The sequence below is a fragment of the Pinus tabuliformis genome, chromosome 3_2 (assembly GCF_031772625.1).
Source record: "Pinus tabuliformis cultivar Carrire ecotype Pingquan chromosome 3_2, CPIR1, whole genome shotgun sequence".
Classification (NCBI taxonomy): domain Eukaryota; kingdom Viridiplantae; phylum Streptophyta; class Pinopsida; order Pinales; family Pinaceae; genus Pinus; species Pinus tabuliformis.
Window position 1 is genome coordinate 683,722,645 of NC_142302.1, and position 14,309 is coordinate 683,736,953.

Sequence of the window (14,309 nt, forward strand, 5' to 3'; positions counted from 1 at the left end):
TTTTGCTATCAAAGATCTGACACACATGGCAACTTCTGACAGCTATTATGCAATCTTTAAACATAGTTGGCCAGAAATATCCTGCTCGTAAGATTCTTTGTGCTGTTGCATATCCAGATTGATGCCCCCCGCACGCGCCTGAATGACAATCATTCAGGGCTTTCTCGGCCTCCTCATGGGTAAGGCACCTCCTCAGAACCGTATCGACACCACGACGGTAAAGTGTATCACCGACGATCATGTAGTCTTTAGATTGGTATCGTATACGCTTCTGTTCCGAGTGTGAGGTATTAGGCCTAAATTTTTGGGTTTGGAGATAAACAATGATGTCTCCATACCACTCATCGCTTACTGATATCAGAAACAAATTTTCATCCACGATTGACTCTTCTGATGTTTCATCGTTGGACGACGATGGGAGATCGCATAATAATTCCGCGAAAACTAGAGCTTTCTTCGATTTGGATTTTACAAAATCCAAATCAAACTCTTGAAGGATCGCTATCCATTTTGAATATTTGCCCCCAAGCAACTGTCGCGACAGTATATACGTCATGGGGTTGCAATCTGACAGAATGGTAGTTTTCCTAAAGAGGACATAATGTCGAAACCTTTGAATCGCTTGAACAGCAGCAAGCGCTAGTTTTTCAACATAGGAATATTTACTTTCTGTGTCATTTAAGTTTTTACTTAAATAATAAATAGGATGTTCAATTCCATCGACTTCTTGCACTAAGACCATCGCAATGGTCGTATCTGCTGCAGCTAGATACAGGTTAAAATCTCTTTGATAGTCCGGGGCGTACATTAATGATGCTTTTACTAGGGAATATTTCAGAGCGTCAAAGGAAGCTTGCGCAACCTGGTCCCAGACAAAAGGTACATCTTTTTTCAAAAGACGAGTATAACCTTTGGCAAGTTCTGCGTAATTTGGAATGAACCTCCTCAGAAAGTTTGCTTTCCCTTGGAGTTTCTGAATCTGAAGCAAATTTGAAGGTGGAGGCAAATTAATGATTGCCTGAACCTTACAGGGGTCGAGACGAATCCCATCCTTAGAGACTACAAAGCCAAGTAAACGACCAGAACCGACGCAAAACACACACTTGTGCGGATTGAGTCTTATCTTGTAGTGTCGGCAACGTAGAAATATTGCTCTCAAATGTCGTGGATGATCAGTCCGCTTCTGCGAATGAGCCGGAAGATCGTCGAGGTAAGGTTGAACGATGTTCTTGATGTCATGGAAGGCATAATTCATTGCCCTCTGAAACGTCGCCCCTGCGTTCTTCAAACCAAAGGGTAATTTTCGATAAGCGAATGTGCCCCACGGACAAATAAATGCAGTCTTAGACTGGTCCTGTGGGCGGATATTTATTTGATTATACCCGGAAAATCCATCCATAAAGGAAAAGATTTCACATCCGGCGCATTCATCAATTATCTGGTCGATGAAGGGTGTAGGGTAGTTGTCCTTTGGACAAGCTTGGTTTACATCCCTATAGTCGACGCACACTCTTATCGTCCCTTGTTTTTTCATAACAGGGACAATATTCGATACCCAATCGGTTAGAGGAACTGGGTAGATGAATCCAGCATGGAGAAGTTTTTCAACTTCTGCTTTAATGGCAGCGGCTTTCTTGGGGTGCACCTGCCGAAGCCGTTGTCTTACTGGTTTGACATCAGGATACATTTTAATCTCATGTTCAACTATGCTCGAGTCAATGCCTGGCATTTCATCATATGACCATGCAAAGACATCTCTAAATTCGCGAAAGAGAGCACCATATATTTCCAGTTCTGAAGGGGAACAACTTTTGCCGACATGAATATTCTCTACAACATCAGGTTTTGTCGAGATGTTTATGGCTACGGTCTCTTCAATATTGGATAGGTTTCGCTCTGAATCCACCGTATTTACAGTATTTGTTAGGAATTCAAACACTGAAGGGTGATATAGGTCGTGTTGAGTTTCTTCTTCACACTCTGGAAGAAGGGAACGATGGTGGTGATCATTCCATGGTGCCCCCTCAATCATCATTGATTGTAAGATTCCTTCGTCAGTCCCATGAACTTTTGACCATGGATCTAATGGGGTACCATATTCTCCAGACCTATCTACCCAAACGCTTGACGAGCGTTGATTTGGGCTCGCCTCCCATGCCTGAAACATTGATTGCTACAATATTTCTATAGGGCTAGGTGGCAAAACCACTTGATAATCCATGACGACTTTGTCTCCTGCGACCTTCGAAGAAGATACCATGTTGCATGTTGCTACAAACGGGATATCCCTTACATGGAAAGGAGGTGGCAACGCGAAAGTTCCCATCATTGTGGGATCTTTTAGCAAGCCTACTCCGATATCTTGCACTGAATGGTCGCTCCCATGGATCATGGGAATGCTTCCAGTAACTTGTGAACCATTAGGGAGGAAATTCTGTTGGTCGACGATCGTAATCCCTCCTTCAAACGGGAATGCGATCTTCCTAAAATATGTCGACACTACAGCTGCCATGGCATATATCCATGGTCTTCCCAGTAGGATGTTATAGTCAAGATTGCCATCAATGACTTCAACATCAATTTCCACTGTTTTTCCTCCTAGTTCAACCTTAAAGTTATTTAGGATACCGTACGGAGTGTACGTCCTACCGTCAAATGCTTTCAATGTCGTCGAAGATCGCGACAAGGTTGGAGATCCAAGAGTTTTCCAGCAACTCATCGACATGATACATGTCGATGCTCCCTCATCAATAATCGTTCTATGAACAGTTTTGTTGAGTGCTTTCACTTGAATAAGGAAAGCTAGTTGCGCTGGTAACTGAGGATCATATCCTCTGTGATCAAAGGATACAAGATTGGAATCTTTAGGATCCACTCCACCAATTGCTGATAACAATGCCTGCCTTTGGGATGGACAATTTTGCAGTACTTCAAGAGTCGACATAGCAGATGGCGATTGGGCCAAATCTTCCACTATGTTATAATGCTGTGCCGCTCTGGCGCGAGGATTAAATGTCGACTTGTGTACTACTCCCTTAGGTGGCTTTATTGTTAATTCATGTGTGAGGGGGGGTACAGCTTCTGCCGAAGTTGTTGTCGAACTACTGGGTTGATCTTTCCCTTTGTCGTTCGACACCGGCGGATTCCCATAATCTTTATTCCTGGTCGAGATCAAAGCATCGCTTTGCTTAGAAACCGACAACATAAGCACTTGTGACGGGGAAGCATTTCCACTATCAACCATATTTTGACCTGGGGTGGGAAATGGATCAGTCAACACAGCTGAAGTTTGGGAACTTTTAAAGAACCTCTTTAACTCAGCTTTGAACGGACAGTTGTTTGTCGAATGATCCTCATCGCATATATGACATGGATAATTTTGTTTCCCTTGCCCAGGAGGGTTCGAAGAAGTTTTTTGAGGGGATGAGTCACCCTGTTTCTTCTTCTTCCCTTTGTTTTGTTTCTTCTTGCTTCCTGGTTGATTGGAGTTTTTGCCTTTATCCGTAGATACAGCATTTACCTCCGAAGCAAGAATCTCTTGATTTGCTTTTTGATTCGAAGTCTTACGGGCTTTCTTATTTGAATCCTTTGTCGACTTAGCGTTTGCAGTTCCAATCACGCCATCACCGGCATGAGAGTCACTATTCGATCCGGGAGGAGGAGGGATTGAAAATTCCGGTCTGGGGGCGTCAGGTATCTTATCATAGAGCGTGCCCGACTGAGTATATACTAAGTCCAAATATTGAGCACGAGCAATAACCTGCTCCTCTGTTACGACGCCTCCCTTGGCCACATCTTCTGTTATAGCAGGAAGAAGCGACTTTATAAACCACTCAGCTAATAGCTGATCTGGAACATAGGTCTTTACCATTCTGCGATGACGACGCCACTCATGTATATGATCTGATATATGTGTGGCCGTTGTCTGCTTGAAATTGGTCAAGATCTCTGTTCCAGTTTCGTACCTTATAGGTAACTGAAAGTGTGTTAAGAAAGTCGTGGCTAGGGAACTAAAATTGTCGAAAGAGGCTCTAGGTAATTCAATATACCATTTAGCCGCCGGACCAGTCAATGTCCTCTGGAAAAGGCGAAGCCTTATCGAATCATCATTCAAGGTATTCGACGAACACCACAGATGGAATGTCATCACATGATTCGACGGGTCTTCGCCAGGATTTCCATTGAATTTAGGAATGTCCGAAGGAAGTTTGTGAGGAATCGCTGGCCACCAATGGGCATAGGCGATTGGATCGTTCGTCAATCGATGTAAATCTGGTAATTCTAGAGTTGCCACGAATGGCAACTGCTGATTCAGGTTTGGCGAGGCGTACCCAGGATACGATGGAATCGCCTGAGCAGTAGGCCTTTGCATACCAGCATAATGCAACTGATGTTGATATGACTGATATGGCTGGTGGGCTTGGCCACTGTAAAGTGGTTGATTTAACCCGTTCTGAATATAGGGTTGCCCACTATTCGCAAAGATCTGTTGTTCAGATCCCTGGTACACCTGTTGAAACTGAGGTTGTTGGTATTGCACCATCCATGGTTGCGAAGCCATGTTTTGCTGTGCGATACTAACCGACGGACCAAGATGCGGGGTTATGGTTCCCGTTTGTGTCTGTGTCGTCCCGGCAGTTGGCGATTGTGGTTGTGTTGCAGGTTCAATGGGCTGTTGCATTACAACTTGGGGTTGACATACAACAGGCATCGATTGAACTTGCGACACGGTTACAATTGCTGGCGTCGTCGGGATACTAGACATAGGTACACACTGTTGCATGGAATATACAACTCTTGGTTGTTGGGGTAACATAGGTACCCAACCACTCGTCGTTACTTCAGTCAAACCTGAATGTTGTTGAAAACTGCCGTATGGGTATCCCCCCGGAAGGGGAAGTGAAAGGGCATATTGCCCCCCATATGGTAACAATCCGGAACTCAAGGGTATAGATTGCCTTTGAGGACTGGATGGCCCAAACTGATTTCCAAAGGGATCAATTTGTCTAGTTTCAACATAAGAATTACCGGGTATTATACCGGAAGAACAAACTGGAACAGACCAAGTTGTCATAATAGTCCCTGGGTGGACTCCTTCTAGCTGATGAGAGCTAGTCGGGACAGCTGGTATGCCAGCAAACATCGTTGGAGTGACAACAGGAGTTTCTGCTGTCGTTGTGTCATTTGGCACAGTCCTAGATGTCGACGGTTGCTCAGACATTTTAAGTCTATCCAATAAACTGCCTAACGATTCTACAGGAACTTCCAGTGGCGATGGACAAACTTCTGATGCAGAAGGAAAAAGAGTGGCGCCTACTCCAAAATGAGTTGGAGTATTTGCTTGCTGGTCCTCTACGATTTCCTCTATTGCAATCAGACCAGGAGGAAGAGGAAGACCGTCAGGTCCGTAAAAGATTTCTGGTGCCGAAGAAGGGGTTGCTTCGACAGCGACAGTTGTTTGAGCAACAAGACTCTGTGGACCGGTTTCAGATGGAACTGGTTCAGTTATGCAAGTACTTGTCCTCAGACTAGGATCAGTACAACTGTCCTTCTGTTGCTGTTGAACTTCTTCAATAGAGGCAGGGATTCCAGAAATATTAGGAGTGACCAGAATCTCAGATGTTGTCGGAACTGTTGTTCTAACTTTAATGGGAGATTTTGACCCGGTCAAGCGAGTTCACTTCGTCCGTACTACTCTCGATTCCGGAGACAAAGACGGTTGACTCGCGAGTCTCCTCGAACGACGGAGTTTTAATTGACTTTCCTCCACGGTTGCGGATTACTTGATCAACTAAAATACAAAAAGGGGAATTATGTTTCCGTATTGAATGAATTTTATTAGACGCTTTTAGACACAACTTTGCTTTTTCATGTTTTAAGAGTCGAGAAAAAGCTAAAGATGACTCTAGTCGCCTTCGATGTATTAACGAGCCCGAAGTGACAAATGCTCGGTTGGACTTTTTCAGTTATAGAGTTTGAAAAAGGCCAAAAGAAATTGCTCTGGAGATCTAGGCAGAGGGTGTGCCAAACCTTTCGCGAAACCACAAAATACGTTTTACGGTACGGGTGGTCGATCTTCGTGAATGCTGTGTTCACTGCATCGCGATCAGTAGGGCGGCCGACACGGCTTCCTAAGGATAAAGGATAAATGCCTATATGGGTCTCCCAATATACGCGACGGTACGCGGGAGCACAAGTCCGTATTAGTGCTATCGTCTCTCAGGAGGAATCACCCACCTTCGTAGAGATCGACAGTCACTACGTTTAACGACGCCGGAACACGTCTCTACCTAGACCTCTATTGTGAGCGTTATGTTACAAAGCGTTTTTAGATTCATTCAATATATTTTAAGTTGATCTTGTTTAGCAGTTTGTCTTTCAGGATCACCACGAGATGTATTGGTACAAATTCCTAAATGCAGCTAAAATGATAAGCAAGCTTTACAATCTTTTTAGCTTTGAAAATCCTAACTACTGAGGGGAGAGAAAAACATTATCTTTCCACACAGAGCACAAAGCACAAACTAATGCACTTTCCCCTAGATCAATCACGCAAACTTATCAAAAAATGCAAATGCAAGATGCATGTATTTCTTTTCTTTTCCCTTAATGTTGATGTAGACAAAAGGAAACTGTCGTATAATTTTCGAATTCAATTTGAAGCGTAAACAAACAAGTTTTGTCTAAAATCAAAAGACACCTTACAGGTACTTGTTTCGACACTAAAAATGTATGAATTCAAACCATAAAATGAAAAACAAACAAACTCAAACAGCCATGAACAGTAATAAAACTAGCTCTTAAGATCACAAAGACACTTTTATAGTTCAGGATCTAAGAGGCCACAGCTATACTGGTTCGCTTTTCACAATGGGAAACTGTAACTGAAACAAGAAATACTGAAAGAACAATCACAGTTTCATCACACAACTGAGGCGGAATAATGTCAAGGAAAGTCGGTTTACAGCAAGTACAAATGACAAGCAATCAGCAGCAAAATAACAGTGAAAACAGGGCTAAAACACAGTGGAAACCTCAGGAAGACATAGCCTAACTGGATCAGCGCAGGCTCTGGTCTGTCAAATTGACTCTCAGCGTAGTTCCCGAAGGGAGTACCTGCGCTGGAATGCAGACTGCCTGTGGACAGCCTGCACTGAGACACGAGAGTTGCGTTTACAAGGATTTCCGGGTCATAAAAAGCTCAAAAATTCACTGTTTTTGCTGAAATAAAAAGCTATAGGTCAAGTACAAGCTAAGGGATGATCAAGAGGATGAAAATCTATCACAAAGAGCACAAGAGTCTTTTGTAGATCAGCTCTTCAAGTCATGAATCTGCTCAGAAAATGAGCAAGAGTAGCAACCCCTCTACTTCGCTTTTGATATAGTCAAAAGCTTTTCGATTTGGTACTCTTTTCTTCAGGAAATGAATAGCAAAGATACTACAAACACAAACAAGATACTAGGCTCCCCAGTGGAGTTGCCAGTTTGTTGTGGGGAAAAGTATCCGACTCGGAATGACCCTATCCCTACTCTAAGGGTGATAGTTCCTTAGCAACAACTGAAAGTAAAGCTTTGATAGTTTTCCTTTATGAAAGTACAGAGAAGGAAGAAAAGATTGACCAACCGATGTCTTTCGCTTTTGTCGATCCTGTCTTCTCTCTTTGCCTCTTGTTCCCAGCTCCTTGCTCCCTTTGCCGGCCCAGCTACACAAAGATCCTGCAAAAACAAGAGAAGGAAACTACAAGAAACATGTACTCATAACTGATGCATGGATTAGAATGAATCAAATATACAGATAAAAACAATACATCATTGCAATACAAGTATATAGGGGAACATCAAAGCTTTATTGATAGAAGAAAAAGGTTCTGAGAAGGTTACAACCATAAATGGCTCCAATCCAGCAGCACCTCCCCAGCAGCAAGAAATCTCCTCTTCTCCTCTATAAAAGCAATCACCCAATAGCTCTAACTGTAAACCAATAGCACTTCCTTGCTTTGCACAAAATTCCAGCCTCTCTAGACCTCATAGAAGAGCTCTATATATAGGAGATTTGGAGAAAGGATGAGTCAGCTTGAGGCTGGCATAAAGCTGACTAGTGTCCTCTCCCACTTTAGTTAAACTTCAGTTCTTGAGTCCACTTGGAGATCCTTGCTTACACATGGAGATCAAGTACCTCTTACTCATCACAGGGCGAATCCCTTGAACCAAGTGTCAGTTTGGAAGCTTCCTGGGCAATTGACACCTTGCAGAATGACTGTGCCACTTGGCCAATCTCGCCCAGCGCAGGTAGCCTTCATTGGAGTTGACTTTCAGCGCAGGTACAAGGAGGAGCAGTTGACATTCAGTGCAGTTGCTCAGTGGAGCAGTTGACATGATCCAAAAATAGCCTGTTTTTGAGTGTTTTCAGGTAGAGAACTGATGGGAAGTGCTGTGGTTTGCTGACCTTGTTCTTCTAGGGGTAAGAACAACATGTTTAGGGACTTTGGATCCCTGTAATTATCGACATTTCATGCTCCATGCTGCGAGGCACAAAAATGTCTATAACAGTGACTTGACCACAAAAAATTTATTCGTACCTACAAAGATGTGTTAGGCTTCCTGACTCCCATTGGAATCAATGGTGGGAGCTCTTGTGTTGGATAGGGGCATTCATTAACGGCCACTAAGTCAACAACTTCTTGCTATGTTCGACATCGACACATTTAATCACATAGTAAGATTTGTGCCATCGAGCGTTGAAGACTTGAAGACCCATCTTTTGTAGCAGATGAAGCCAATATCCATTCATTGTTTTTCAGTTTGTCATCACTTGAGGACAAGTTAATCAATAAGGCTGGGAGGGAAATGTAACTTATATATTTTGTATACCTTCCAAGCCTTATAGATTTTCAGCCATATTCAGCAGACTCATCAGATTCATCATCCAGTAGCAGATACGACTTTCAGCCATGTTCAGCAGACTCCTCAGATTACGACAATACAGATCCATCTTTCATCCACAACTTGAAGAAGAAGCTTCAGAGCAGAATTGTGGCAGCTAAACATGCATGATTCATCCACCATTTTCCAAACCAAGTAAAGAAGACTACAACCAACAGTTTTTTGCAGCCACACGTGCACGACTCTCATCTATTTTTGGAAGGGTAAGTTAAGGTATGATATTTTCTAACTTTTAACCATTAAATTCCTTGAAAAGTTAGGATAATAATTTTTGGAAAAACTTCACTTCCTTTCCCCTTCTTTTCCCCATTTCACATAACTGCCCAAACCATCTGTTTAAGGGGAAGGATACATTTACATACATACTTTGTCACATTCATATAACATCCACATTCATATATCACATTCTTAACCCCACTTACCTTCAAAATATATTCACTATTACATGAGCATACAAATGGCTTTGTCAAAAGTATTTAAAAGTTAATTGGATGCCAATACAATCATGGTTGTTACACAAGAACCAACCATGATGCATTCCAACAAAAATACTCTGCAATAAAAATCAAATTATCAATATGCAAAGATCATACATTGAATGCAACAAACGAAATATGGTTGAAACACAAGAACCAACCAAGTTGTAGTTCATCAAAATAACGCTTTGCAAAAGTTAAGTAAATGATATCATGCAGAGTTTAAGCCAAAGCTCAAGTACCAAAAAAGTAATGTAATAGATTGCATGAGGACATGCAATACCTTCAGTTTGGGGGAGATGTTGGGCCTCAAAATAGTCCCTATTTTCACTCTATTATTCACCAATATCTTCACATTTTACCTTCATGTCACCTCCATTCCACCTCCACATCATTACATTTACCTCATTATTGGGTTATAACTATGCTTTTCCAAAGTTTATTAATTCTTAACATTTTTAAGTGAATTTATGGCTAAACTTTAGAAAATAATATGCTTATACTTATACCTAACAATTAGAATGAGTTTGTTGACATGTGTAGGTACAAAGGAAGCTTCCAGGGCATTTTTATGTGGCCTTGAATGATCAAATTCGAATTTGATAAGATAAGCCTCATGGAAAAGATCATGACCTCATGGAGAAAATCATGGACCTCATGGAGGAAATCATGGAGGATAGGGTTATGTGTCTAGATGGTTGAGAAATGTATGGAACTAAAGAGAGATTAGTGGATCATCATTATGAGTTTGTTATCTCATCTCATTGTATAAATAGGAGTACCTCCTCCATTCCAAAGGGAGGACTCTTGGAGCATTGTATCCAACTTATGATGGAATAGAATAAAGCTTCATTTTACATATATTTTCATTATGTAGTTTTAGATATAAGTTGTACATATATTTCCATTATGTAGTTTTAGATATAAGTTGCCTTAATGTAGTATATGGAATAGCTTGTCACTTTGTTCTTAGGAGAATTGAGCTCACTCTAGAAGGATCAAAGGAACATGTTATTTCATATTAGATATTATTTCATTTAATTGCTTAGATGTTTGAGGATTTGTTTGTGATTGATGAATGAGTTTTAAATTAGAATCTTATCAACATATGAGAGGATATCCAAGGGTCTAAGTTAGGCTCTCTCTCTCCATTTGATTTGCATGATAATTGAAATTCATTCTTTTGCTTTTATGTTTCAAGTATCATATGAGGAGATAACCAAGAGTCTAAGTTAGGCTCTCTCTCTATTTGATTCATATGATAATTGAAATTCATTCTTTTGCTTTTATGTTTCAAGTCATTTCATTTCTTATGCTTATGAATGAATCTTAGTTTAGTTTGGATTAGTACATGAGAGGACAATCAAGAGACTAAGTTAGTCTTTCTCTCTCTTTGAATCTGAACAACAATTAAAGTTCATTCTCTTGTCTTCATTTCAAGTTTCTAGTTTTATGTAATCAATGATTTCTCTATGATACTGTAGGGAAGGACAACCAGGACCTCCTTAGTTAGGAGCCTCTTCCCTTGCATATTATATTGAATCGTAAATCATTTAGTTAGACATAGAGTTATTTGCCTACTCCTGCATATATTTTGTTGGAACCATCACAAGCTTACGAGTTTCCCTGGTTGATAATTTAATGCAGCAATTTAAGCCCAATAAATTGCCCAACACAAATAAAATCAACCCAGATCAACTCAACTTCCAGCCCAACCAATGGCAAATCCAAATAATAAGGTGGACAAATCTGCATACATTGTGGAGGAAGCAGCATGTTTTCCTACATATTCGATTCTTCCTCTTAATGATGTCCATCTAAGGTCTGGAAAAGTGCTTAAAAAGGATTCTCCTCCAATCATAGAAGAACCAACTGAACAAGGAGAATCACCTGAAACATCACAAACTGAGATACAAAATCAGAAAGGAACAAATATTACAACACAAACACCACCTTATCCTAAAAGGTTAGTGGAACAACAAAAGAAAACAATCCTTCCTGAATTTGATATCTTAGACGAGTTAAAAAATGCTTATGTAAAAATTCCTTTGTTGAAGGCAATTAAAGAAATACCAATATATGCTAAAACAATAAAGGAATTGTGCATTCGGAAATCAGAGAAAAAGAAAAAGGATCCTACTACAATCCAAGTCATTGGTAAATTAGCAAGCCTCATGTCTACACAAACTATAGTAGAAAAATATATTGATCCTGGTATCCCAATGGTTACCATATCAATAAATAATTTCTCAGTACCAAATACATTAATAGACTTGGGAGCAGCTATAAACGTAATGACAATGGAGACCATGAAAAATTTGCATTTAAACAACATTAGATCAACTTCTACAATCTTGGAACTAGTAGATAGATCTAAAGTTGTTCTTGAAGGAATATTAGAAGATATCATAGTCTCCTTGGATTCGTGGGAGTATCCTGTTGACTTCCTGATCTTGCAACCAAAGACAAACTTGGGAGGACATCCTCTAATCTTAGGCAGACCATGGTTAGCTACCGCTGATGCCTTCATAGGATGCAGATTTGGAAGCATGATTATTTCACATGGAGATGAAAGGAAACATATCACTCTTTATTCACCTACACAATCAACTTCTTTAGAATCAGTACTTGAAACTCAAGAAAAACAGCAAACAAAATCAGTTTTAAGTATAAATCAATTCTTTGATTTTAGAGAAGAAGAAGGGAATGAGGACTTAATGGATCTTTTCATTTCAGAACCAAGTATTTCAGAGCAGCTTAGGAAAGCTCAATATGAAGTTGCAAGTAACCTTTTGAATCAATGTTTTCAGGAAACATGTACAGTTCAAACCTTGCAAAAATCTTTTATAGACATCTTTCCTGTAAACACAATCTCCAAGCCAACAATCAAAACAATTGAGGTTCATCCTGGAAAACGTCTAAACATTGGAAATGAATTGCAATCAACACAAGAGCAAGAGGTAATTGCACTATTACAGAAATATTCAAAAGCTTTTGCTTGGGATTATACTGATATGCAAGGAATCCATCCTAGCACATGTGTCCACCACATCTATATAGATGATCAACTTAAACCTGTAAGACAACCTCAAAGACGAATGAATCCCATGATGAAGGAAATAGTGAAAGAAGAACTGCAAAAATTGTTAAAAGTTGGATTCATCTATCCCATTTCAGATAGTCAATGGGTTTCTCCACTGGTTATTGTACCAAAGAAAAATGGAAACTGGAGGGTATGTGTGGACTACCAGTAATTAAAGAAAGCTACACTAAAAGATCATTTTCCTCTACCATTCATTGACCAAGTGTTAGACTCATTAACTGGGAAGAAATTTTTCTCCTTCTTAGATGGGTTTAGCGGATACAACCAGATAAGAATAGCAAAAGAAAACCAAGACAAGACAACATTTACTTGCCCATGGGGAACCTATGCATATAATGTTTTGCCATTTGGTCTATGCAATGCACCTGCAACTTTCCAACGAGCAGTACTTGCAATATTTGCTGATCTAATTCATGAATGTGTAGAGGTCTATATGGATGACTTCACGGTTTATGCAAACACATACAATGATTGCTTAAACAACCTTGAGAAAGTTTTGAAATGATGCATTGAAACAAATTTGTCATTAAGCAATGAGAAATTCTATATGATGTTGACAGAAGGAATAGTTCTGGGACACCATATTTCTGCTTCAGGAATAAAGGTGGATCCAACAAAAATCCAAGTCCTAGTGAACTTAATGCCTCCTACAACACAGAATGAGGTAAGAAGTTTCTTAGGCTATGCAGCCTATTATAGACGATTCATTGAAAACTTTAGTAAGATAGCCCAACCTCTGTTCAAACTATTAGCAAAAGATATTGAATTTCACTGGACAAATGATTGTCAAAATGCATTTCAAATTCTGAAAGAGAAATTGTCAGTTGCCCCCATTCTTCGTGGGCCAAACTGGTCTTTACCATTTCATATATCAACTGATGCAATCGATACCGTGTTAGGTGCCTCTCTTGGACAGAAAGAGAACTTGTTCACTTATGAAATATACTTTATAAGCAAAAATCTAACACCTGCAGAAATGAACTACACAGTCACAGAAAAAGAAATGTTAGCCGTTATATATGCAATAAATAAATTCCGGCACTATATAACAAGATATCAAGTTTTCATTCATACTGATCATTCAGAAATCAAATACTTGATGAATAAACCCATCACCAATGGACGAATAACAAGATGGTTACTGTTATTGCAAGAATTTAATATCACAATACAAGATCGGCCAGGCAAAGAAAATCAAGTGGCTGACTTTCTGTCCCGCATACACTCACCCCACGATCCAAATCCAGTTGCAGATAACTTTCCAGATGAACATCTGTTTGCCATCACAGTCAAAACACCATGGTTTGCAGATATTGCAAACTATTTATCATCTGGAAGGTTTCCAGCTCAATTCACTAAAAAGCAAAAATACAAAATTGTTAGAGCAAGCTCTCGATATACATGGGTCAATGGTGATTTATTTTATACTGGTTCAGACTTGATAATTAGAAAATGTGTACGGGAAGATGAAATATTAGACATTTTAAGAGCATGTCACGATGAACCATGTGGTGGCCATTTTGCAGATAAACGAACAACGTATAAGGTGCTGCAACTAGGCTATTACTGGCCATCCATCTTCAGAGATTCTAAGAAATATGTCAAGCAATGTGACAGCTGCCAGAGAATAGGACGACCAATAACATCAGATGAAATGCCATTGAAGCCACAGGTTCTCATAGAACCATTTGAGCAATGGGCACTTGACTTTGTTGGGCCTATCAATCCACCATCAAATGGGAAGAGGTACATCTTAGTATGTACAGACTATGTAACCAAATGGGCAG